The 26931-nt window shown below is 40.2% G+C and overlaps 1 long non-coding RNA gene across 1 annotated transcript in view; it reads right to left on the bottom strand.

The window, feature by feature from the left end:
- The window catches only part of LOC133247813 (uncharacterized), a 47496-nt gene extending 22897 nt beyond the window's left edge, over window positions 1–24599 (bottom strand). Inside the window, exons 1-2 of the long non-coding RNA XR_009736513.1 lie at window positions 24338–24599; window positions 7758–7819 (exon numbers count right to left, since the gene is read on the bottom strand). This is a non-coding gene — a long non-coding RNA (uncharacterized LOC133247813). The remainder of the gene's footprint in view (window positions 1–7757; window positions 7820–24337) is intronic.
- Between the last annotated feature and the right edge of the window lie 2332 nt (window positions 24600–26931).

Genomic DNA, 26931 nt, shown 5'->3' with positions numbered 1-26931 from the left:
GGCATGTCTGTGGAGAGGGCAGACACAAAGGCACCTGCAGGTCGACAGCCACACACCAGGGGCCAGGAGGTGTGTTACTTGCTCAAGTGATGACAACACATTTGATTCAGTAGCTATAACTGGAGTCAGCACCTGGTTAAGCTTGCACTATTATCCACATTCACCAAGATCCATCTGTCTTCTGCAGAGACAAAATGGGCAAGTCAAATGGGGATGTGCTGAGGCTCACAGCCTCTGCATCTTTCTGGTCCTTGTTGGTGGCACTCATCTCTGGAAACCCTCCAAGAATACCGTACTGCTTTTGGTTTACAGTTATCCTTGGTAGTGGAGAAGGAAAAGACAACCCACTCCAGTATTCTGGTCTGGGAAAGCCCACGGACACAAGAGCTTGGCAGGGCTACAGTCCATGGTGTAGCAAGAGTTGACAAGACTTGGCAACTAAACCACGACTATCCTTGATAGAATCAGTATGAGCAGCTTTCACCTAGCCTTTCTCATGATAACAGCCTCACTCCACAGGCCAGGGAACCAGGGTAGGGGTTGGGATTCTGCCAGCTGCTGAGCATGTCTATTACTATTATGTATCCAGAACTGAAGAAATAACCACAGGCTGCGTTCAGGGACCCAAGCGCTGTAGACATGAGCTAAGATTCCATTAACCACCTAGCCTCCATAAGCCCCTACTCTGAGTGGTGGACCACAGTAACCTTTTGGGTCTCTTGGAATTAGTGTCAGCTTGGAATCAATCAGTATCCAATAGTCCCTAAGTCCTCTGAATATTTCATTTTCCCTGGTGTAGTTACCGTGGTAAAAAGCTGTAGGTCCCTTTAAGAAAAACTGGGATAAGATTAACAGCAAAATTTTGGGTGGTGTCCTGTGGTTCTTCCTCATTGGGACCCAGTGTCCCTCCCACCCCCACCATTCAAGGATCTCTGTAAACTGACTCAAGAATTGGAATTGATTGAGAGGCTGCAACTTTCTGTTTTTACGATTCAAGTTAGACTTCTGTTCACTTAACAGTGACTTTGCTTTATAGAAGTTTCCTTTCTATATTATAAATCTTGGTGTCTTCCTCCCTGAGTTGTGCTTGCTTTCCATGCCTGGCGAGCCTACTAGCGTTCCCCAGATCATAAGGGCTAGCATTTATTTTGTGCCCACAATTACCAAGCACTGATCTGAGTGTTTTACCTGTATATTATTTATCCCTCACCCAACTCTATATGTTAGCCACCAGGGCTCAGACAGTAAAGAATTTGCCTACAATGCAGGAGACCTGGGTTTGGTCCCTGGGTCAGGAAGATCCCTGGAGGAGGGCATGGCAACTCACTCCCATATTCTTGCCTGGAGAATCCCATGGACAGAGGAGCCTAGTGGGCTACAGTCCATGGGGTCGAAAAGAGTTGGACGTGACTGAGTGACTAACACTTCACTTCAACTCTATACAGTAATTAGTGTTGCTTATTATATCCCCTTTTCAGATGAAACAACCTGTGGTACACAGAAGTGAAGAAAGTTCCCCAAGGTTGCATGGGCAGTAAATAGTATAACCATCTTGTAAACCCAAGGGGTCGAGTTCCAAAGCCCATGCTTTCTGCTGGCATCTCTAGGCTGAAGAAGGAAGAGGATGAAGAGACATTCATGAATCTGTGGTTCCTAAGACATTTTCTCTTTTTTTTTTCTGAATAGTGTCAGAAAAGCCATCTACTCTAAGGCAACAAATCTAGTTGCTTCAAATCCCATTAGGCTACGTATCTTGCCTTCATCATGCCCTCAGATCCTCCTTCTTTCCAAGACTAATCCCTCTCTCTTTAAACTAAATCCTATAACTTGTTTCCATTAAAAAGAACTTTTAAAAATTCTCTTGCCTATATCTTTACTCTCTATCTCTCCTAATTATTTTCCCTTCCCACAGGTATGCTCCACCTTTAATGAAAAACAACAAAAAGCAAACAAAAAATTCTCAAGGTTATGTATTTCTCTAAGTCCCATTCTATCTTCTGCTTTCACAGTTGCCAACTGAATATCTACAACAAAGAGTCTATACCTGCTGCCTTCATTTTAAAACCATTCATTTCCTTTGTGACCCACTGGACCCTGTCTGGTGTCCCTTGTTTTACCACCTGTTACCTTCAACTGGTTCCTAATCCAATGATCTCTATATTCACTTGGCACTGATGAGGGCTTACACATTCTCAAAACCTCCTCTCCTTGGTTTATGGTATTCCTCTTTCCTGGTCCTTCTTTTCTCTGTGCCTGTCACTTAAATCTTGGTGTTTCCTGGGGTTCTGTTCACAGGCCCTTTTGCTTCCCATTCTCCATGGTGAGCCATGTAATGTCACTACCATGCTGATCTCTTCCCAGTCACACCTCCATCCCGAGCTCTCTCCAATTATGGACTTGAGTACTCAAGTGCTTCTTGAACATCTACAGTTAGATGTTCTGCAGACATGGGAAATTAATCTCCTCATCTTCTCATCAGCAAACCCCTTCCTTCCCATTGATCTAGATGCTCAAATCAATAACCTAAGAGAAACTCTTGGCCCTTCACTCTCTTTTATACCCAAGTTATATAAATTTTACTTCTTAAAAATATATCAAGACCACCTGTTCACCATTCCACTGCACTGCCCTGCCTTACACACCTCTCCTTTCCCACTCACTAAGCCACTACAATGACCTATGTCTTCCTGCCTCGATCTTACCCTCTCAAATCTGTCCTCCAAAGAGACCTCTCTAAACCTCTCCTGCCACTTTCCTACTCACATCTCTGTAGTGGCTCACCTATTGCCCAAAGGATGAAGTCTAGACTCTTTAGCAGGTCACAGAGAGTTATTATCCATGATCTGATTTCTGACATTTTGCCCAATTATTTCCTACACTCCCTAGCCACCACTATTTATAATTCCTGGAATATACCATGCTATCTTACTTCTGTGTCTCCTTTGTTCCCACTAGCTTCTCTCTCTGAAATTCCATCATTTATCCATTTGAAAATTCTTGAGCTTTCTTCAAGCCTCAGCTCAAGAGTCACTTTCTTTATGGAGGTTTTTGTGACCCCCTCATGCTGTCTAATATCTTCCTTCTTCCATGCTTCCATTTTTTTCATAGTTATTTGTACATCTGTAGCCCCATGGCTACATAAATAAATAAGAACCCCAGGGATCTCATTTATTGGTTCACCAAAAATTCCTTGAGCTGGTCACTGTTCAAAGCAGTGGAGACACAGCAATGAATGAACCACACAAATCTTGTCCTTGGAGTGCCTGCATTCTAGCGGGCTGTGTGGGTTTACATTTCAGTAACTTTTTTGCTGAATAAATGGTTAAACACTTCTACAATTTCACCTTTAAACCCAACCTTGGGAGATGCTCCTGGAACCCAGTAATTCACCTAAGTATTTCAATCTCCTTCAAGCACAAGGAAGAAAACTCACAGAATCCTTAAAAATGTTTTTAACTTGGAAGTCTCCTGGCCTAATCAAGAGTCCAGATATCTTATGATGTCACTGAATGTGATAAGAAGCAGTTACCTTGGTGAAGAAATTAACCAAACTGTGAATATATTAACATGCACTCAAAGCCACTCTGCTTGAAAGAGACCTGCATGTCTCCAGAACTGGTGAGGAGAGGTGAGAGGCAAGGAAGATAACCTACATGATAAAAATGGCCAGTAGCAGAATATGAATAAATAATATGTGGTAAGTAAGGACAAATGATACAAGGAGGGTCTGTTTGGTTACAAGGCTCCTTTCTTGGTCCAAGAGGAGAAGGGGACGACAGAGGATGAGATGGTTGGCATCACCAACCCAATGGACATGAGTTTGAGCAAGCTCCGGGAGTTGGTGATGGACAGGGAAGCCTGGTGTGTTGCAATCCAGGGGGTTACAAAGAGTTGGACACGACTGAGTGACTGAACTGAACTGAAAGCAATCTTGATCAAGTAGCTACTGTGTGTTTACTATGAGATGGCCCCACTGCAGGTCTGATGCTCTGAGGACAAGGATGAGAGGTTCCTGCATTGTACCCGCCCAACAGAAAGCCATGGGCCTCCATTAGCAAAAACTGAAGATCCCAACATAAAACATTTAAGAACCTACACTACACCTGGCATGTGTCACCTCTGCTCTCCTGTGTCTTTGGTAAATGAGGCAAGTATTATAACACTCATTTTACCCATGAGGACACTAGTTCACAGAGATTAGGTCATCGTTTTAAGGGTCACATCTCTGGCAAATGGCGGAGCTTGAATTTAAACCCAGTTCAGCCTGATTCTTAACACAATCCACAAGCATGGCCTGGATAACTTGATGGGTTGGGCATATGTAGACTTGAGAGCTTGGGGGTCTGTCTTCTCTGAGCAGCAATTTAAGCCTTCTTGGTCAAAGGGGATCGGGTAACTGAATTTCTGGAGATTCATCCCTGGCCAGTCCCTTGTTGATTTAATTCACCCAATGTGCATTCGATTGTGTCATAAAGGATTTGAACATGCAAAGGCTTTTGAAAACAATAACAAGAAAAAGGTTCTCCAGCCCACACTTAGGTTTGGCAGGCTGAGCTCTGGCCCGAGGCAGGGTGTGAGAAAAAATATAATTAGCATCCACTCAGGCATAGAGTCTCAGGCCACAACTTCTTACCCTGGTATTCATCAATGCACATTTAGCTCTGGCCAATGTACACAACCCTGAGGCTCCACAGCTTCTCCCTCTTCTCCACCCACCCGCTGGCTCAGACACACAATGGAGCTAAAAAGAGCCTTCAGGTAGAGCCCTGGTCCCATTAGCTCACTCTGTGGCAAACGAAGGGGAAAGTGTTTGGGATGGCAGGTTTTCCCATCCCTGGAGGATCTGGATCCAGACAGACACCCAGACAGCCGCCAAGCATTCTTTGGTGGGGAGGATTCCAGCAGGCAGCTTCTTAGTTTGGTAATTGCTCCGGCACCACAGGGGGCTCCTCTGGCTGAGTTGGGACTCCCCAACTACAGCTGCACCGCCATCCCTTCCAGTCTAGACAGTCCCTCCCTCTGTGCGCTCCAGGAACGCGGTACCCAGAGACAGGCAGAGGCCTTTCACTTCTCTGTCCCCTTTTAAAAATGCTTAAAATAAATTGCATAAGGTTACAAAGAAGGCCAGTAATATTTAAATAGTTATCAAAGATTTGAAAAATCAAATTTGTCATGGGGTCATATACGTGCTTAACAGTGAATTAAACAACAAGGTCTCACCACCCCCATTTTTACTTAAACCAGGATTAAATTTCAAGATCAGAAAAATTAATCTCAATAATTACCATAACAGCACCCAGCATTGTTTCTTGTGGTGTAGAGTTTTAAGCATTCCACCACTGTAATAATTTGTTCTTTCATATTCATTCATTCACTAGTTCAGTCATTCTACTAAAAAAATGTGTACTGGCAAGGTATTATGATCATTCCTGACCAGAGGTCAGAAAATGATGTGCTTTGGATAAAGCTGACCATGGCCACTCATTTACATTTGGTCAGTAACTGCTTCCACATGATAACTTCAGAGTAAAATAATCACACTCGATGCAACATGACTTTCAAAGTCAAACATATTTGGTATCTAGCCCTTTACAGAAAAAGTTTACTGACTCCTGAACCAGACATGGGCCTTACTCTTAAGGATTTTTTCATAGTCCACAGGATAAAAAAGATAAAAACAAATTTCAGTGCAATATTATGCACCAACAAAAATATGTCTAAGGTGTTGAAACTACTGAGAGAGGACTGAAGGGTAAGGTGTAAGAAAGGTTTCCTAGAAGAGGTAACATGGAGTTCCATTTTGAAAGAATAGAGGTTTATCATAGGTGACGGCTTTCTGGGCAGAGGATATTGTTACAGGGAAGAACAAAATCTAACTCCATATTGGGTCTGTTTCTTTTACTTTAACTTTGCTTCCCATTGCTTTTGTTCACTAAAACAATACTGTCCAGACATAATGGCCTGCCTCAGGGAACTCTACTCCACTGTCTGAATGTTAAACCAAAATGCCTTTGTTCTAGACCATGTCCACCTGTGGATTGCTCCAGGAAGAAGAAATTAACACATCCCTTCCCAAGGCTGGTTATTCCAGGAGATATGTGCAAGATTAATGGCTTTTTACTTACTCACTTCCCCGCCTCTCTGTTCTATAAAAGAACCTGGCATCCAGACCCCAACAAGATGGTCATTTTGAGACATTAGTCTGCCATCTTCTCTGTCTGCTGGTTTTCTAAATAAACTCCTATTCTTTGACTCAACACCTCATCTCTGATTTATTGGCCTGACATGTGGTGAGGAGAGACATCTTGGACTGGATAACAATATTACATGATCAAAGGTAGGGTGACATAAACAGCATTATGTTCTGGAAATTATAAACACTTCACTATCACTGAAATGTAGAGCTCTAGAGGGGAGTGACAGGAGATGACTGAAGAACAAGGCAGGATCAGACCCTAAAAGAAGTTATGTGTCATGTTAAGGAGCACAACTCTTCTTCCATAGTTACCAGCAGTGCCATCCAAAAGAACTTGCTGGGATGATGGAAATTTCTACAGCTGTAAAGCCAATATGATACTCACCCTCCAACATGGTGACTGAACACTTGAAATGTGGCTATTATAACCAAGGCACTGAACTCTTAGTTTTCTTTCATTTTCATTAATTTAAATAGCCACATGTGGCTAATCACTATGGTACTGAATTCCTTTAAGTGATGGAAAGTGAACTGATTTTCACACACTGAGATGGAGTGAAAGCAGTCATGGACCATATGTAAACGAGTGGGCATGGACAGTCTTTTCATGCACATCATTTTCTGGCCCCTGGTCAGAAAGGATCATAATACCTTGCTCAGTACATGTTTTTGAATAGAATGAATGAATAAATGAGTATGGAAGGACATACTTCCAGAAACTGATAGGAGTGAAATACTTCAAACTTAACCACCAAGAGGAACAATGCTGGGTGCCATTATATATACTGAAATGATCCTTCATGATCTTGAAGCTTAATTCTGGCTTAAATCAAAAAATAGGAGGGAGATCTTGATATTAATCCACCATTAAAATCCATTGCTTAAACAGACAAATAGGTTACCAAATCTCCTCTTTAAGAAGATTATCCTGGTTGTGGATAAACTGAAAGAAAATAAGACAGGAAAACCAATGTAAAGACTAATCAATTGTTCTGAAAAGAGAAGATAAAGTTCTAATCAAAGGCAGTAGTGGTTGGAATAGAGAAGAGGGTGGTTTTGAGGTATATTAACACATAGGACTGACAATTCAGTGATTAATTAAATTTAGCGATCAATTAAATTGGGGCTATGGAACATGAAAGAGTTGTTTAAAACACCCCATTGGTTCCTGGATGGTGACTGGATAGGGAGGTGGATGTGAAGATAGGAATAAAGGATGAAGAGAAGGCTGGTGGTAGGGGAAGTATAGATAAGGAAGATGCTAAGTTGAGTTTAAGTTGCTTGTGAAGTTGGGTAGCTAGGTCTAGTGAGAGGTCTGGGTTGAAGATAAAGATTAAGCACATTAGTAAGTACCATGTAATCCAATAATAATAATAAAATAATAATAACTTCTAGTCTTGATTTTCCTACCAACTTGCTGGATGATTTTGGACATGTCATTTTTTTGTGTGACCTCAGTTTCATCATCTGTACAACAGAAAGGTGTTGAACCAGAGGTGGTGCAGTCACTTTTTTCCCTAAAGGGACAGACAGTAAATATTTTAGACTCTGAAAGCCATACTTGGTCTCTGTTGCACATTTCATTCCTCCTCCTCCTCCTCCTCTTCTTTCTTCTTTTACAATCTGTAAAATATAAAAAAAAACCATTCTTAGCAAATGTTTTGTATAGAAACAGAGCTATAGTTTTCTGATCCCTGGACTAGATAATCTCCAAGATTCTTTTCAACCATAAATTGCTTTGGTAAGTTATTATGTGAGCTTCCCTGAAAAAAGCGGTCTTTTTCCAGTAGTTTAAATATACTTTTAGTGGAAACATAACATAGATCAAGAAAAGTAGGCAAATCACATGTGGACATTTTGATTAACTTCTACAGAGCAAATGCATCCAGACAACTACCACCAAGATCAGGAAGTATTATGCTATCAACACCCTAGAAGCTCCTTTCTTTTCTCCTCAAGGTCATCACCTATCTCTTCTTCCTAAAGGCAGGCACTAGTCTAACTACATGGATTAGTTCAGTCTCTCTTAAACTTCATGTACTCCTAAGTGTTGGGATTTAACTTATGTTTATAAGATTCATCCATACTGTTGCACAGAGCAGTAGTTTATTTTCATTATTGAATAATATACTATAATATTATCACACAAGTAACTTATCCATTCTTATATTATTGTATGTATTTGGATTGTACATCAGCCTTGACATACTCCTTTCCCAATTTTGAACCAGTCCGCTGTTCGATGTAACGTTCTAACTGCAGCTTCTTGATCTGCATACAGATTTCTCAGGAGACAGGTAAGGTTATCCAGTATTCCCATCTATTTTAAACATTTCCACAGTTTGTTGTGATCCACACAGTCAAAGGCTTTAGCACAATGAGGCAAAAGTAGATGTTTTTCTGGAATTCCCTTGCTTTCTCTATGATTCAACAGATGTTGACAATTGGATCTCTGACACAATTTTCCAGACCCAGCTTGTACCTCTGGAAGGTCTCAGTTCACATACTGCTGAAGCCTAGCTTGAAGGATTTTGAGCATTACCTTGCTAGAATGTGACATGAGAGCAATTGTATGGTAGTTTGAACATTATTTGGCATTGCCTTACTTTAGGACTGGAATGAAAATTGACCTTTTCCAGTCCTGTGGCCACTGTTAAGTTTTCCAAATTTGCTGACGTATTGAGTGCACCATTTTAACAGTTATCTTCTAGCTCAGTTGGAATTTCATTACCTCTATTAGCTTTGTTTGTAGTAATGCTTTCTAAGGCTCACTTAACTTTACACTCCAGGATGTCTGGCTCTAGATGAGTGATCACACCATCGTGGTTATCTGGGTCATTAAGATCTTTTTGTAAAGTTCTTCTGTGTATTCTTGCCATCTCTTCTTCATCTCTTCTGCTTCTGTTAGGTCCTTGCCGCTTCTGTCCTTTATTGTGCTCAACTTTGCATGAAATGTTCCCTTGGTATCTCCAACTTTCTTGAAGAGATCTCTAGTCTTTCTCATTTTTTTTCATACTTTATCCTTAACAATTAGATACATATTTTAACTGGAACTGATATCTATGTATTGGGTGAGGTGGAGAAGTCAAAATTTAGTTGTTCCATATGTATAGCCATTTGGTTCAGTGACAGTTATTGAAAATTTCTGCACTATATACAGTATTTACATTTGTAATATGTTATGGTAATGTATGTGTGGGTCTTTGTCTGGAGCTTCTCTTTGTGTTCCTTTTACCTACTTATCTGCCTGTGAATGTATCCCTCTACTTTGTTAGGTCTTCTCTAAAATCCCTTAAAAATATTTGTACATCTTTTGCTAGATTTATTTCTAGACATCCGATGTCATTTAATGTAAGGGTCCCCAACCCCTGGGCCACAGACTGGTACCAATCCACTGAAACATTTTCCGCCCTGTCTGTGAAAACCTGTCTTCCACAAAACCAGTTCCTGATGACAAAAAGGTTGGGGACTGCTGATTTCATGTTATCCAAATAATATCTTTTGAATTTTTTCATTTTCCAGTTGGTTTGTATCTGAAATACAGAAATATAATTAATTCTTATGTGTTGACCTTATTTTCAATAACTTCCTGCATTCAACTTACTGATTCTAATTCTAGTAATTTTTTAAAGCAGGATTTTATGAATCAACTACTCCTCAATAAAAAAGAAGAAAAATTAAAAATAAAAGCAGGATTTTATTTTCTCCACAAGTTTTACAGCCACAATATATTAAGAAAGAAAAAAAAAATTCCATGGGTAACTAAAGTATGAATAAATTCCTGATTTTAATTTTCTCCCTGCCATTATCAGCACACTGACATGGCATCTGAATGAATCACAACTGGATTTCAAGGACTCACCCTGCCCTTAGATGTCATCAATCCTGCTTACTTAGTGTCAGCAACTGTGAAACCAAGCATAATAATAAGCCAGTCCTAATCCAATCTTAGTGTGACTTCAAATTGTTAATAAATATGTCTGTGCCTGTAGGTATACTTAGGCAAAGGGAAACCTACTTAGCTGAACCACAAAATTTAATGATCAATAAGGCAAAAAAATAATTTTCTGTTGTTTCTGTTTTGCTTTGTTTAGTTTCTTAAGGAATTTTCTCAGTGAAGATCAGCAAAGGAATGGCCAACAACTTCCAGTGAAATTTTGCTGCCTAGTTCTGTTAGACACTGTAGTCATAAATGCACACTTATTAAGATCAAGGAGGAGGCCTTAGAATTAATTCAGCCCCATAAACTTATTTTAAAAATAATTTTTAAATTGAGGTAACACTGAGCTATAACATCATATAAGTTTCATATATACAATACTGCATTTCTACTTCCATAGACCCTACAAGGAGCTCAGCATCAAAAATTTACTTTCCATCCATCACCAATACACTTTTTTTTTTTTTAACAAATGAGGAAATAAATTTATAGTGAATTGGGCTTCCCTGGTAGCTCAGCTGGTAAAGAATCCACCTGCAATGCAGGAGACCCCGGTTCGATTCCTGGGTTGGGAAGATCCACTGGAGAAGGGATAGGCTACCCACTCCTGTATTCTTGGGCTTCCCTGGTGGGTCAGCTAGTAAAGAATCCACCTGCAATGCAGGAAACCCCAATTTGATCTTTGGTTCGGGAAGATCCCCTGAAGGGAATGGCTACCCACTCCAGTATTCTGGCCTGGAGAATTCCATGGACTGTATAGTCCATGGGGTCACAAAGAGTTGGACACATCTGAGCGACTTTCACTTTTACAAAGTGAATTATTCAATGTTTCAGAACTGGTTAGCAGCAGAGTTAGAACTACAAGTCAAACGTTACCACTTCTAGTCCATTGCCTTTTCATTAACCCACACTGTCTCTCAGGCTCAAGAGTAAGATGCAACTGAGGACACAGGGAATGCTTACGCTTGGAGGTGTGTGGAGAGATTTCCATGATGTGCAGTGTTGAGAGCAGGGCAGGAAGATGGACATTCACTAGCTCTCTCTCAAGAGCCAGGCAATAGCCAAAGTATTTTCTATATATTTTTTTAACCCTCTCTGAAATTTATAAGGTAGCCATTACTATTCTCACCTTGCAGGTGAAGCAATGAATCTCAGCACTGTGAAGTGGTTTGCATAAGAACACATGTCTGGGGAACCCCACTCTCATCTAGAATTGCTTAAATCCAACCCATGAGATTTTTTTTCCCTTTTATTGTTGAGAAGTGGAGATAGGGAGTTTTACACTATAAAAAGTTTTATTTTTTAAATACTGTCAAGAATGATCAGAATTACAACAAGGCATGAATTTGGCCAGCATCCCCATTTCTAAAAATGACTGAAGACAGTTGGAGATTTTGAGAATTCTGGGTTTGAGTCTCACTTCCAACACTGGGCTACCCATTCACCTGAGAGTCCACCTTGGGTTTCACAAGGATGTGACACAGGGATGCATTTTAGGATTCCAGAATGATTGCTGGCAATGGGATAGCAGCTAGTTAGATGAGTATGTTCTGCTTTGGTGATCCATAACTTTATATACAGCATTTTTATTACCCCATAAATCAGAGATTTAAAATTCAGCTTACAAAATTATCCCTCAGACAAAATGATATCTTTAGGAAACATACATATCCAACTGCTTTATATTGCCACCTTCTCATTCTGCATTAATTAAATCAATAAATTAATAAAAGACTTGCCACAATAATCTGGGACAGTCTACACAGTATGTGGATTAAAATCAGCTATGGGATCATGTTTGTAGAATACTGAACACAGTGCCACTACATTTATTCATTCATTTATCCACACATTTATTACTTTAAGATATTTATTGAGCACCTGTTATAAATCAGGTCCACAACTAAGTGTTGAGGAGACCCAGACAGATAAGACACATCTTTGTGTTATAATAACTTGTAAATTACATGGAGACATGCAAGTAAACTTATCATTAATCATGACTCAACTGATAAGTTCCCAAGAGAGGCACCTGCAAAGTGCTTCACGAACACTGGGAAGGGATTGGTTTTATCTGCTGGTAGGGAAGGGGGAGGGAAAGGCAGTGTCAGGGACAGCTGCACTGAGGAAGTAATCATTATTTATTTATTAAAGGGTTATTATTAACCTTACTTTTAGCATTTGAACTTTTATTTTTATTAATAGTTTGAGATAGTCACATGCCATACAACTCACCCTTTTAAAGTGTATATATAGTTCAATATATTTGAATTATTATTAAAGCCAAATGATTTGTTCTACAACTCATGACTAACTTCCAGATATCATTTCTTAATTGAAGTATAGTTGATTTATAGGGCTTCCCAGGTGGCTCTGTGATAAAGAATCTGCCTACCAATGCAGGAGACACAGGAGATGAAGTTTCAATCCCTGGGTTGGGAAGATCCCCTGGAGAAGGAAATGGCAACCCACTCCAGTATTCTTGCCTTGGAAATCCCATGGACAAAGGAGCCTGGTGGGCTACAGTCCACAGGGTAGCAAAGAGATAGGACTTAGTGACTGAGCATGCATGCAATTGACTTATACACTGTGTTAACTTCTGATGTACAGCCAAGTGACTCAGTTATACACATATATACGTTCATTTTTATATTCTTTTTCATTATGGTTTAATTCCAGGATATTGAATATAGTCCCCTGAGCTACACAGTAGGACCTTGTTGCTTGTCCATTCTATATGTAATAGTTTGCATCTACTAACCCCAACCTCCCATTATCTCTTACTTGAGGACCTTCACCTGCCTTTTCAATGGCCTCCCTGACCTGCCCTTGTCACCCCACAGCATCCACATAGCAACCATATGATTTTTATAAAACAAGTCAATGTCTTCTTTGCTCAAGTCCACCAATGTCTTTTGAGTGAAACGAGAGTGAAATCTTGATTCCTTAGATAGCCTTATGATGCAGCTTTGGCTGCTTCTTTCTTAATTGCCCTCTAGCCCCACCTCCCCTACAACCCATTAATACATCTTAGCTACTCTGGTTTTGTTTCTATTTATATATGACTTCTTTCCAGATGTCAGATTTATACAAAAATACATCTTTAGAACTTCAAAATATTTATTGTTGAAAAAGAACCTACAATCTTAAAATTAAAAGTCAAAGAATGCTTTCCTGCTTCTAGTCTCAGGGCCTTTGCACTTGCTATTCCTTCTAATTGAAGTGTTCTGCCCCAGATCTCATAGAACTGTGCCCTCCTCTGAATTAGAATCTCCATCACTGAGAGGTGTTCCTTAATCACTTCAGCTAAGCCACCACCACCACTTGCCCCACATACATTCACACACACACTTCTCTTTACTCCATTACCCTCCTTTCTCTCTTCTTCATTACCTTACTTACTACCAGAATCACTGTTTGTTTTCCATACCCACTCATTTTCATAAGTAGAATCTTAAGTACCGTCTAGTTAGGAACTGGAGAAGGCAATGGCACCCCACTTCAGTACTCTTGCCTGGAAAATCCCATTGATGGAGGACCCTGATAGGCTGCAGTCCATGGGGTCACTAAGAGTCAGACACGACTGAGCGATTTCACTTTAACTTTTCACTTTCATGCACTGGAGAAGGAAATGGCAACCCACTCCAGTGTTCTTGCCTGGAGAATCCCAGGGACGGGGGAGCCCTGGTGGGCTGCCATCTATGGGGTCGAACAGAGTTGGACACGACTGAAGTGACTTAGCAGCAGTTAGGAACTATGACTATTTCTTCTTTGCTTCTTCTCTTCAGGACCTAGAATAGTGCTTGTGTGCGAGTGTGTTAAGTTGCTTCAGTCATGTCTGACTCTGTGCAGCCCTATGAACTGTAGCCTGTCAGGCTCCTCAATCCACGGGATTCTCCAGGCAAGACTAACTGGAGTGGGTTGCCATGCTCTCCTCCATATCCCTCAGTTGGATATTCCCAACTGAGGGATTAAACTCATGTCTCTTATGTCTCCTGCATTGCAGGCAGGTTCTTTACCACTAGGGCCACCTGAGGAGCCCCAAAATAGTGCTTAGTAAACAATAAATGGTGATGATGGACAGGGAAGCCTGGCATGCTGCAGTTCATGGGGTCACAAAGAGTCAGACATGACTGGGAGACTGAACTGAAACAATAAATGATCAAGTGAAAAAGGGGAGAACTTACAATAAAAATTCTTAAAGATGCTACTCATTTTAGCTAATTATATAATAAATTTCTTGTGTTGGTAGCAAAAGTTTTAGGGAGATAAGCACTAAAATTATGCAAACCATTACACAGCAACCTCTTGAGACCTTCTTGTTTGAGATGACATCAGTTCAGTGGAATGGCTGAGGATACAAGGAAGACATTTTCCCCATGTGGATCAGTAAAAATCACAGAGTAAATCTTGGCTTTTTGATTCTGTTTTCATTGACATTCCTTGATTTTAACAGCCAATTTGCCCAGCCTTCCTGTAAAGCATTTTAGGACATGGGAATGATGATGTATTTAGGGAACTGTCAAAATGTAAACTGCTGTTGTCATAGGTTTTCAGCAGTCAATCCCCATGAAGCAGTAAAAGCAGTGTTCATGGCTTGGGTGTCAGAAACCCCAACCAATGTGTGCCTTGTAAACCTTAAAAGGCCTTTTAATAGCTTTAAATGTGAACTTTTGGTCTTACAATGCTTCTATATGATCCCCAAAGAAATCATAAACATGGTGAGCTGTCCCTCCACCTACTAGGATGATCGCAGATCTTTCCCCTAATACTGGCCTACTGAAGGTTCCCAGAGCTGTTTATTATTCCCATATGGCCTTATTTATGGGAGAAAGGTCTGGTGATCTCCCACAATCTGGGCAGTACATATCTTCAGATTTGGGGTCAAAGGGAACAGCCTGGACTCTGAACATGAATTTTTGGTTTGAAGAAATCTTCTCAGTGTATATTTCCAGTCCAGAGCCTGGAGGTGGAAAGGAATTAATAGATAAAGCAGTTCATGGGGAGATTAAATGAACAAAGCTGTAGAAAATAATTGGCCAACTCCTGATTTTAGTAGGTGCTCAACAAATGATAACAATTAGATATGATTGCATCTATATTCTACCATTTAATCTGTTGTGTTAAAATCTGATTGTGTGTCTTTCTCCCATCAGATAAGAGACTAGTGGTCAGGGGATTGATTTCTGTAGCAACAGAAAGTAGCGAAGTGTCTGAAATGCATTAGTCATTCAATTTATGCTTCCTGACCTAGATAGAGCACTGGCTTCTGAGTCCCACACTATCACTGTGTAGCTATGAAACCTTGGATAACTTTTCTTAGCCTTACCAGGTCTCAGTGTCCTCATTGTAAGAGGAAGAGATTGGATTTTATGGTCTCTAAGGCCCTTTCCAATTCTAGCATTCCATGGCTCTACTTAAGCAATGTTATTAAACTAAGGAAGATTATTAGGAACTGTTGGAGCCAAATTCCATTTCTCTTCGCCTGTTCTGACCAAGTCTTCTACAATGATGAATTATCCAAGCTAATTTCCAAGCAATCTAAGTGACTGTTTTGCTGTTATTAAGATTCCACTTTGGACATTCAGAGTTTATTCCAACCCAGAAAACATGGTGGAAAGTGGAGATGGATATGAACCAAATGGTACCCTGATCACATTGCCTATTCAGCTTCCTAACAGCCTATGTATGGTTCATAGAGGCAAATGGTCCATGGTATCAGTTAGTAAATATTTAATAGTTCAATTAAAACACTGGTTTTTTAAAATGGTTTAACTCAGTGCAGCAAATAATTATTGTGTGTCTATTGTGTGCCAGGTACTGATTAGATTCTACAGATACAGAATAAATGAAAAAATCAAAATGTATGTTGACTAAAGAATGCTATCTGCAAGACTGATACTTATTCACAGCCAAATTAAACATCTCTTTTCCAGATAGACAGCTAGATGCAGAAATCCAAAGCCAAGCCAGTTAATTCCTAAAATGAGTGAAATACAAGAAATACAAGTCTCTAGCTATCACCTGTGATCACATGTGCAAATAATTAGCGCAGAGCCTAGAATTCAGTAAGTGTTATTTTCCTTCTCCACCTTGTTCAAGTTGACACCTAGAAGTTAGTCATTCTGCATTCCTCTACCACTCACTCCCAGGTTGTCAAGTCTGCCTTATTAATATTGCTGTATTTTAGCCACTTCCCTATACTCCAACTTGTAACAACCTTCAAGCTTCTACTATCTCTCTCATTGCATTAATTTTCTAAATTTTTTCTACTGCCTGTCTTGCCCCGCCCCCCCCCCGCATTAATCTGCTTTTTAAAATGAGGATGTAGTGTTTTTTTTAAGTTCAGATCTGTACATTCCAACTGCTTCAGCCAGAGGCAGAGAAGAAGGGACAGAGTGTATAAACATCTAGAGAAATAGCAATCAATAATTGGTGGTTGCTTTTCTCTTTCTGACTTACTTTACTCTGCATGATAGACTCTTATCAATGCATGTATGTGGAATCTAGAAAAATGATGCAGATGAATCCATCTGCAGGACAGGAATAGAGATGCAGAAGGAAGGAATGGAAGTGTGGACACAGGCCGGGGCAGGAGGGTGGGATGAACTGGGAGACTGAGACTGAAATATGTGCACTGTCATGTGTGAAACAGACAGCTAGTGGGAACTCCTGTAGAGTGCAGGAAACTCAGCTCGGATGATCTGTGGTGACCTAGATGGGGGGGGCATGTGAGGGAGGGCCAAGGGGGAGGGGTACATGTACACACAGAGCCGAGTCACTTCGTTGTACAGCAGAAACTAACACAACATTGTAAAGCAACTATACTCCAATAAAAATAATAATAAAATAATTTTAAAAAAGCAATTGGTGGTTGAATGCGTTTAGGATGGAGTGGCAAAATTTATGGAAGAGTCAAGAATGACTTCCACTTTACTTAGATGGATGATGGTGTCACCAAAAGAAGAGGCATGAAGGAGGAACAGATTTGGTGAGAATGATGGCAGAGGGAATGCTATGTATGGCTTATCATTCTAGACTCCCCAGTTGCGGGAAGTGTGGCTGCTGATGGCTCATCTTGATAGTCTCCCAGGAATGGCCAGCATCAACTGTTCCAGTGCCTCTCTCTCAGCTCACAATGATGCTTTCATTTTGACCAAGTAATGGAGGGGAAAAAATGCCAAACTAGGTTCATGGTTTGGTCAACTTTATATGTGGGTGCAAGCCAAAATGATTGTGATTGCATAACAGCTCCACTCAGGAGTAGTCCTAAAAGACGGTGATAAAAGAAACCCCCCTCAAGGGCCAGAACTCCAGGTGGTGCATGTGATTATCATAGTGTCTAACCTAAATCAAAAATATCAATTATTGTATGGCGCTATGTTTCCAATAGATAGAATACAAGATTTCAGAACCAGGATATGGAAGAAGGAACAGCCCCACTTACTGTCATTCCCACTGATCCCTCCCCAGAATTCTGTGCTTTCTAACACTCCAATTTTAGGTTCTTTGTGTCTAGAGGAGTCTGTTACCAGAATCAGAAGGCTCCCACCAGGGGATGTGACTTGAATCCCACTAAACTTTAAGTTATGGCTGCTGTCTAGTCACTTCAGCACACTTGTACCAAGAGAACTGCAGTCAAATACAGGAATCAACATACTGTCAGGAATAATTATCCTGATTAGAAAGAGGAAGAACTACAGTTATATAGTGAGACCAGGAAGAACAGATTTGGCAATCTAGTTGATCCACTAGGGCATCTCTCATGGTTCCTTCATTCAATTTTGTCATTAAACAGATGGGGAAAGCAAAGCCTGAGAGGGACATTATGGCCAGAGGATCAGACCACTCAAAGAAGATGGTCTGAGTCACCATTCCAGGTAAGTTACTTAGACTTGCAAAAGTGCAAAGTGAGAGGAATTCAGTTCGAAAGGCTGATAGAGGAGGGAGATGGTACTTGGATGCAGTGTCAAGACTAGCTAAAGCAGGATGCAGGGTGGTTATAATTTCATCCCACTGATGTTCCTCTTGTAAATTTTCCCAGAATAAAAGGCAAAACAGAATCCTGACAGGAGCTATTCCCATAGGAGGAGAACTTACTAGCAGAAGTGAAAGGATCTGATATTTTAAGAGGTGAATTGCTTTGTTGAGGTACCCGGATCTCCCCTTCAGTAGTCTTACAATGGCCACGAGCATCTCTGCTGACAGTCCACTAAGTCATCTCTCCCTGGGAATTATCCTTGGCTTATCCTTTGCTAATCTCTTGATGGACACCATGACAGTGTTTCTCAAAGGGTTGCATGAAGACTCTAGGCTCAAATTCACTCGGGGTGCTTCCAGGTGTACTAAACTAGAACTTCCAAGGCTGGGATAAGAATAGCCATTTTTAACACATGACTTTTATGATAAACTGGTAATGCAATAAGTAAAATATTTATCTGAGTTCTATGAGGTATTCTAGCAAATTAATCAACCCCCAGGAGGGCCTTGTGGGAAATTCAGATTTACAGCCTGTACGTCAGAAGGCTGGACTTGCAATTGGCACCTGAAGTGGAGGACAGTCTGGTGGGACTGAGCCCTGAACTCGTGGAGCCTGATGCCATCTCCAGGTAGATTGTGTCAGAATTCTGTTGAACTATAGGACATCCAGTTGGTGTGTTTGGTGAATTGCTTGGTGTGCTGGAAATACCCCCAGTCCCTCTACTGGGATTGGGTTCAAAAAGTTAAATATGTATATGAAAAACCCACTGAACAGACGAATGCAGCAGATGACAGCACCATTTTAAAAAAGCCTAGTCTGTACATGGACAGTCATCACAGAGTTGGGTGGGGGTGGGAATGAGTAAAGGCAGAATGGCAAAGACAAGTTTTCTGATGTAACTGGTTAAAATAATCAAAAGGATTAATTCAACTCAGATGTAGGGAAACCTGTCAAAAAAAAAAATAGTGAAATTATTTTATCCCTTTATTAGGTACCTAGCTAGATTTTTCTATTCTCAAAATCAATTCAAAACCATTTCATATATTTTAACTGAAAAATAAATTAAAAATTCCCCCAAAAGATTCATTTTGCATTGCCTACTCAGTTTTCACACTTGACAGAAATAACTTGCCAATTATTTCATAACTACTGTGATTTTTTGATGATAGCTACTATGATGGGGAAAAAAGAAACAAATGGTTATTTCTGCTTCTTAGTAAAGTGTTATTGTGATAGCTAAGAGGCAAATTACATAATAATGCTTCTTTAAGTTGCTTAGAATTATGGGATGACATCATGGTCAAAGTCCTGCAGCCCACTGCATGTCTCTGATCAGAATGCATGACTTGTGCATGAAGTGACTAACTAAGGTTTTGAACACTTTGGAGGGGGAGTACAGTGGAGAAGAAAGACATTAATCTTCAGCTTCAGTACAATTAATTTTTTTTTTACTCAGTGAAGACTTGTTTTTCTTGACCAGGCATCCAACATTTTCAGATGACACAGAATGGAAAGTGCCAGAAACCAGAGAACTGGCAAAGCTGAGATGGGAGAAGAGAGTCTACAATGATTGACAAGTTAAAAGAAATTAAAACTGGCCTTTCTAATTTGATGATCATGGGACTTATTAATTGCACAACACTGATAAGAATTTGACCTTAGGTGGGTAGCAGTTCTCAGAAAATCCTGCAATAAAGTCATAGTCAATAGTCAAAAGTACAAAGAAGGCATGTGCTGTTGGCGCAGATTATAATTAAAAGTTGACTTGCTGGTTATCTTGGGTTAGCCATGTTGACCTTGGCTATACTGGATCTACATTATGAAAAAAGAAATTTAGAAAAGAATATAATTTAACTTTTTGTGAATGGCCAGAAAAATAACAGCTATAGAGATCACCTGTTATAAATACATTACTATTAATTTATTAATTCTAGTAAATTAGTAACAGGTAGCCTCTGTAACTGATTTGCTACACGCCAGGCACTGTGCTAAGAGCTTTACTTGTGTCTCATTTATTTCTGTCACAATTCTATGAGGTCAGTACTATTATTAGATCCATTTTCTTTTAGGTAAGGAATCAGAAGTTTAGAGAATTTTAGAAACTTTTCCACATTCATACTGGCTAATAATAGCAGAACAAGACTTTATACTCAGGTCTGTTTGATTCCACAGCTGCTTCTTTAAATCACTAGGTCAGGTGATTATTGAGATATTTTGGAAATTCTCTAAAATTCTCAATAGAGTTAACAAGAACCCAATATTCTATTACCCATAATTTCAGTGATTGTCACCTCTATGCATCTATCTTTACAGTTCAGCACTGAGTACCATTAAGCCTTTTAAGGAATATAAAAGTACACTGTCTGCATCTTTAAATATCTCATAAATGTACTATGATGATTTAATTGCACAAACAAACAGAAAACCATACAAAAGAGTTTTGTGATCAAGAACTTAAGTCACAGTTGGCTTGGTTAGTTCACACATTAACACATTATTTCAAACACATTGACATGGTGGTCAAAATACAAGAAGAGAAAAACCAAAGAGATGTGGTTAAACTGTATATTTAACAAAGGAAAGCAGGACTTCCCTAGTGGTCTACTGGTTAAGAGTCTGCACTTCCTCTGCAGGGGGTGAGGGTTCAGTCCCTGGTTGGGGAAAGAAGATCCCTCATGCCATGCAGTATGGCAAAAAAATAATTTAAAAAAATGTTTTTAAACAAGAAAATCATTTCAGAGAACTTGAAATGGAACAATAACACCGAATAACAAACAGATATACTGGTTCTGGGTCTAGAAACAGATAACAGTAATCAGAAGTGTGGCACCTGCAGGCTAAGATTGAGAAAAAAGCACTGTGTCAAAGGAGGAACTAAAGTTAGGCTCCAGCTCATAATATAATAGTTATTCCAAAGAAACTTGCTGGCTACTGCTGTCTACTGTGCTAGGCTTATAGGATGTTTAGGTTCAAGGGAAGAAAGAGGGCATAGACATAACTTTGGTACAAACATTTAAACAGCCATCCAAGCTTGGTGACGGATAAGTGAAGACTGCAGTAATACCGCAACATAGAATCCTGTCCCAACACTCGAAGACCCACTTCTTTTAAGTTGTAGGCTGGGGAACAGATTGAGGCCATTGACAGGGAGGAGTGATTTCACAGAGAGAGAGAGAGAGATAAAACACCACCCTCCCCCCAAACTTGGGACTTCTTGGTGGTCCAGTGGTTTAAAATCTGCCTTCCAATGCAGGGGACATGAGTTCAATCCCTAATCAGGGAACTAAGAGCTGCATTCTGTGGGGCAACTAAGCCTGTGTGTGGCAACCAGAGAAGCCAGCACACTGCAACTAGGGAAACCTGGGCGCCACAAAGAGAAAGCTTTGTGCCACAAGAAGCCCACACACCACAACTAGAGAAAGCCTGCACTCAGCAATGAAGGCCCAAGATGAAAATCTAAAATAAAAAAAAAAAATCAATCCACTCAAAAAGAACCTACATATCAGTATTTCAAAATACTTAAAGAAATCTAATGATGTGCAAGACCACTGTAGAAAATACTGTAGATTGACTTCCTTAACCTCCCTTTTACTTTCCTTCTTCTACTAAGGAAGCTAGAAAAAGAAATATTCTCCCAGCTTCTCTTACAGCGACAGGAGGCCATGTGGCACTCTCCTGGACAAAGAGACTAAAGCAGAAGTTCCTGGGGAGACATTTTTCCCCTGAGTAAAAAGAAAACCTCACTGACAGAAGGCCCTTTTGACTTTCACACATTTTCTTGTCTGGAATGCTTGCATGATGCTTCGAAGCACACACCCATCTTGGGAAATGAGGACAAAAATTTATGGAGCAAGAAGACCTAATAGACCTGGATATTTGGGAACATTTTTGAGTAGCAGCACAGCCCTGCACCTCTTACCCTGAAACCTCTTATCATGTTGAATAAAAATTTCTGCTCACACATACAAACGCACAAGCTTCCTACATTATCAACATCCCGCACCAGAGTGGTACATTTGTTACAATCAACGACCCCACAATGACACATCATTATCATCCACAGTTTATATTAGAGTTTACTCTTGATGCTGCACATTCTATGGGTTTTGCAAAATATACAATGACACGTATCCATCATTATAGGATCAAACAGAATAGTTTCTGGCTTCCCAGGTGGCACTAGTGGTAAAGAACCCACTGCCAATGCAGGAGACTTAAGAGACTCAGGTTTGATCCCTGGATTGGGAAGATCCCCTGGAGGAGAGCATGGCAACCGACTCCAGTATACTTGCCTGGAGAATCCCATGGACAGAGGGGTCTGGTGGGCTACAGTTCATGGGGTCGCAGAGAGTTGGACAGAACTGAGCGACTGAGTACGCATGCACAGACAGAATAGTTTCACGGCCCTGAAAATTCTCTGTGCTCCACCTAATCATCTCCTTTGCTCCTAATCTTTACGTTTCCTCCATGTCTTTTCCTAGTTTGGGAACTTATTTCTTTTTAGCACTGAATGATATTCCATTTTATGGCTTTACCACAGTTTATGTATCCATTCACTTACGGAAGGACATCTTAGTTACTTCCAAGTTTTGGCAATTATGAATAAAGCTGCTACAAATTATGTGTGGACATAACCTGTCAATTCCTTTGGGTAAGTAGTAAGGTCAGATCATATGCTCAAAGTATTTTTACTTTTGTAAGAAATTGCCAAACTATATCCCAAAGTTGTAGTACCATTTTGCATTCCCACCAATCAGTGAGAATTCACATTGTTCCCCTTCCTTACCAACATTTGATGTTGTCAGTGTTCTGCATTTTGGCCACTCCAACAGTTGTGCGGTGGTATCTCATTGTTTTAATTTACATGAAAACCAAATGATACGTAATGTGAAACATTTTAATATACTTATTTGCCATCTTTACATCTTCTTTAGTGAGATACCTGTTCAAGTCATTTGCCCATTTTTAAATCAAGCTGTTTGTTTTCTTATTGTTAAGGTTTAAGACTTCTTACATATTTTTGACAACAGTTTTTTAACAGGTATGTCTTTTGCACATATTTTCTCTCAGTCTCTGACTTGATTTCTCACTCTCTTGAAAGATATAAAAATTTTAAGTGGAAAATGTCATTGAACTTAAACCTACAGCATGGACACAAGAGACACAACTGAACAGTGTAGACTGGAAGACAGGCCTGAGCAAATCACCTTAAGTTGGAAACCATGTCAATGCTGTTAAAATACATGAAATAAAGAGTGAGAAACTCTAACAAATGTCTAACAAGACCTCAATAAGGAGAGAACTGAGGAAATGGACAAAATGTGATCATCAAGGTAATAGCAGCTAAAGTTTTTCTAGAATTGAAGAAAGACATAAGAAACTCATCCCAACACACTGTGGAAAACAACAGCATCAAAGACAGAGAAAACATGTTAAAAAATACTAAAACCAAAAGATAGATTTTCTATAGATGAATGAGCTCTATAATTAGATTTAGAGAAAATTTTTTCACCAGCACTAAATTTGTCAGAATACAGTGAAATGTCTTTGAAGTGACAAGGAAAATGATTGGCGAGAGTAAAACTCTATATTTATCTCAATTATCATTCAAGAGTATGGGTAAAATAAAGATTTTTTTTTTACACATAAAAACAGATAATTTACTAGTCACATATCATAGTAGAAAGATTTACTAAAGACTCTAATGCAGCAACCAGAAATAAAATCTAGGAGGAAGAAATGGAAACCAAATACAATGGTAAGCCAAAAAAAAAGTATTAATCAAAAACAGTGATATATTTCTTATTGTGGAGGGAGAGGCAGGTGGGTGAAGAATGTTAAAAAGTCTAGTGGAATTTTTTTTCCCAAAGAAATAGCTAATTTTCCTAATACTGTTTATTAAATATATTATGTTCTTGATAGAACTGAAATATCAGCACATATCAAATTTATATACATGGTTCATGTTGGACTTCTTACTGTCTTCCCAATGAGCTATTTGTCTTTTAGTAAACCAGTATCATACTATTTTGATTACGGTAGCTGTGTACTACATTTTAAAATCTGTTTTGAGAAATTTCACCCTTTTTTATTTTCTAAAATCATCTTATCCACTTTTATTATTTACTCTCTAAGCCAGGGGTCAGCACAACATTCCCTATAAAAGGGCAGACAATATTTTAGGCTTTGAGGGCATGTAGTTTACAGTTTTACTACTCACCTTTACCATAGTTGGGGCTTCCCTGGTGGCTCAGAGGTTAAAGCATCTGCCTGCAATGCGGGAGACCCGGGTTCAATCCCTGGCTCAGGAAGATCCCCTGGAAAAGGAAATGGCAAACCTCTCCAGCATTCTTGCCTGGAGAATCCCATGGATGGAGGGGCCTGGTCAGCTACAGTCCACAGGGTCGCAAACAGTTGGACACAACTGATCGACTTCACTTCACTTCACTTTACCAATGTAGCATAAAAGAAGTTGTAAACAATATGCAAATTGTTTTATGTAAATGAACAGACTTGGTTATATTCCACTAGCACTTTGTTTGCGAAACAGGCAGCAGGTTGGATTTGGCTGGTAGCCAGCAGTTTGCCTTGCTCTTAACTATTTCTTACTTTCAGTTTGTTTTCAACACTAACCTGGCTTTTCCATATCCCTTCTGGGTTGTTTTCAGGGCTGGATAATCATCTAAATATCTGCTTTCCATGTGGTCTTGGCTATCTCACCACTGTAATAGCATCACTTTTGAAGTCTACGTAGGGGACTTTCTAGTTGAGGGAAAGAACAATCTCTCCCTCATTTTTATGACTCCAAGATCTAATAGAGGGTTTCATACAGAGTACATGCTCATTGAATACTGTCAGAAGAAGAGGAAGAGAGAAGAATCTGGAATCTAACTCTTGTTTGACAGTGTGGAAACATTCTTGCTCAGATTTATAAAAATAAATTAATGACAAAATGAAGAGACAAGTAAAAGCACAACCGTAGTACAGAGAAATAAGGGTTGGTATTAACATAGGAGCGCAATGGTAATTTATGACTGGGAGGTGGAGGTCGAAGAGAATATCATGCTTAAACAAAGACACAAAGGATGAACAGAAATTTGCCAGGCAAAAAAGGAAAAGAAGAAAAGGGAGGATGCTTCAGAAAGAAGGGAAGCCATACCTAAAGGCTAAGAGGTGAGAGAGAGAATGACTGGTCTGCAATAGTTGAGTGGGCCCAGAATTTGGGGTGGGATGAAAAGGGAAGCAGAGGATGGGTAAATAATAGATTCAAGGAGGAAGAGGGTAGGGAGCAACCTATAAATCAAGTTTAGGCATAGGAGCAAACTTATTTTTCTAACAGGTTTCCCAGGCTAAGAGCGCAAAGCTCTGGATGAAGTAAAGACAGATGTATGCAAGCCAAGAAAGATGCTAGAGTCGGGCACACTGAATGGCCTGAAGCAGGGGAACAGGATGAAGCACTGGTGTCAGGGACCAGAGAAAGGACAGCCACTCAGCCAGTAGAGAACATCTGCTCACAACTTAAGTAGGAACAAAGGGAGGAGGAACACACACACACACACACCTAGAAGCTTGCCTGCCAAACAGTCATCAGTGTGGGATTCTCTTGTTCTGTTCAGGCTCTCCTGATCAAACACACAGCAGCCACACCATATGCTCTCTGGGACAGAGAAAGGTTTCAGCAATTGCCGGGCGAGGGAGGGGGAGCTGGAGGGGAACATCTGCTCTGTGAAGAGACTTGAAAAAGTAATCTTCTAATCGCTTGGGGAAAACATCTGGGCCGCACACCCCCAGACCACCAATGGCGTGGTAAGTGGAAAAAGACTGGGGGAATGGAAGAGGCAGGAGACAGAGTAGATGCAGAGTGAGCTGTGGGCTAGAGGAAGGACACGGGCTCAGGGAGAATGGTGTGGCCCTTTCGGAGACATTGATCACTTGGGGGCTTTCTCAGGCAAGGACCAAAGGCAGTTGAAATGTTCACCCACAGAGGTCACTGAAAAGGCTCACTTGGTCCATGGCACTTGGAAAACCATGCCCCACCTTCCAGACTTCAGAGGTCTAAAAACATCAAGCGGTGAACAGCTATCATGAGAAAGACAGAACAAAGCTTCTAAAGGTCCTACCCACTTTTAAGAAGCTGTGCGTGGAGAGGGAAGGAAAGAGCCAGGAAAACTTTTTGAGATGAACAGACAGGACTCCTTGAATCTGGCATGTTACTCATGTTTTAGCCCCCTCTTCAGTCCACGCATTCATGTGGAAAATTCAACTTGAATTACTTAAGGTAGATTAGAACATCATAGGTTTTCTTCAATTCATCTATCAACGAGTAAACTGAGTTTGTTTTTTTAGGGTTGCCCAAGATTCTGATGCCAATTAAGTGAAATAACTTGGAGTAATTAGGAATTACATAGAATTCTTCAATCTTCAAAATCTGGGAGTTGAGGAAAATGGCACACAGGGAAGTAAAATTCCTTTCAAGAATCACGTGACTAGTGAAAGTGTAGATCCTGGACTGGATCAGATTTTCTGACCTTGATTCTGGTGTAGGTTTCCCCAGCTATTCAAGCGTTCCTATGAAACCTTTCATAAGCAGAGATGGCATAAAGGGAAGAAGCGGTTATCTTAGGACACATCTTGCTAACAGATGCGCAAAATAAATCAAGATGAAGCTCAGATGCAGTTATGGCAGCCTGGTGCTAAGATGCTGAGTGTGGTTCCCCCGCAAAGAGCTTGGCTGTGTCACTCTCGCTACTGGGGGTGTGAACTCCCTCTATTCAGGCTCCCATAACACAAACATTAAATGCTGTTCTTTCTCCT

This window comes from Bos javanicus, chromosome 5 (genome assembly GCF_032452875.1).
Source record: "Bos javanicus breed banteng chromosome 5, ARS-OSU_banteng_1.0, whole genome shotgun sequence".
NCBI classification, from domain to species: Eukaryota; Metazoa; Chordata; class Mammalia; order Artiodactyla; family Bovidae; genus Bos; species Bos javanicus.
The sequence above is the reverse complement of the archived record's forward strand: the minus strand, read 5'-3'. Positions and strand labels throughout refer to the sequence as shown.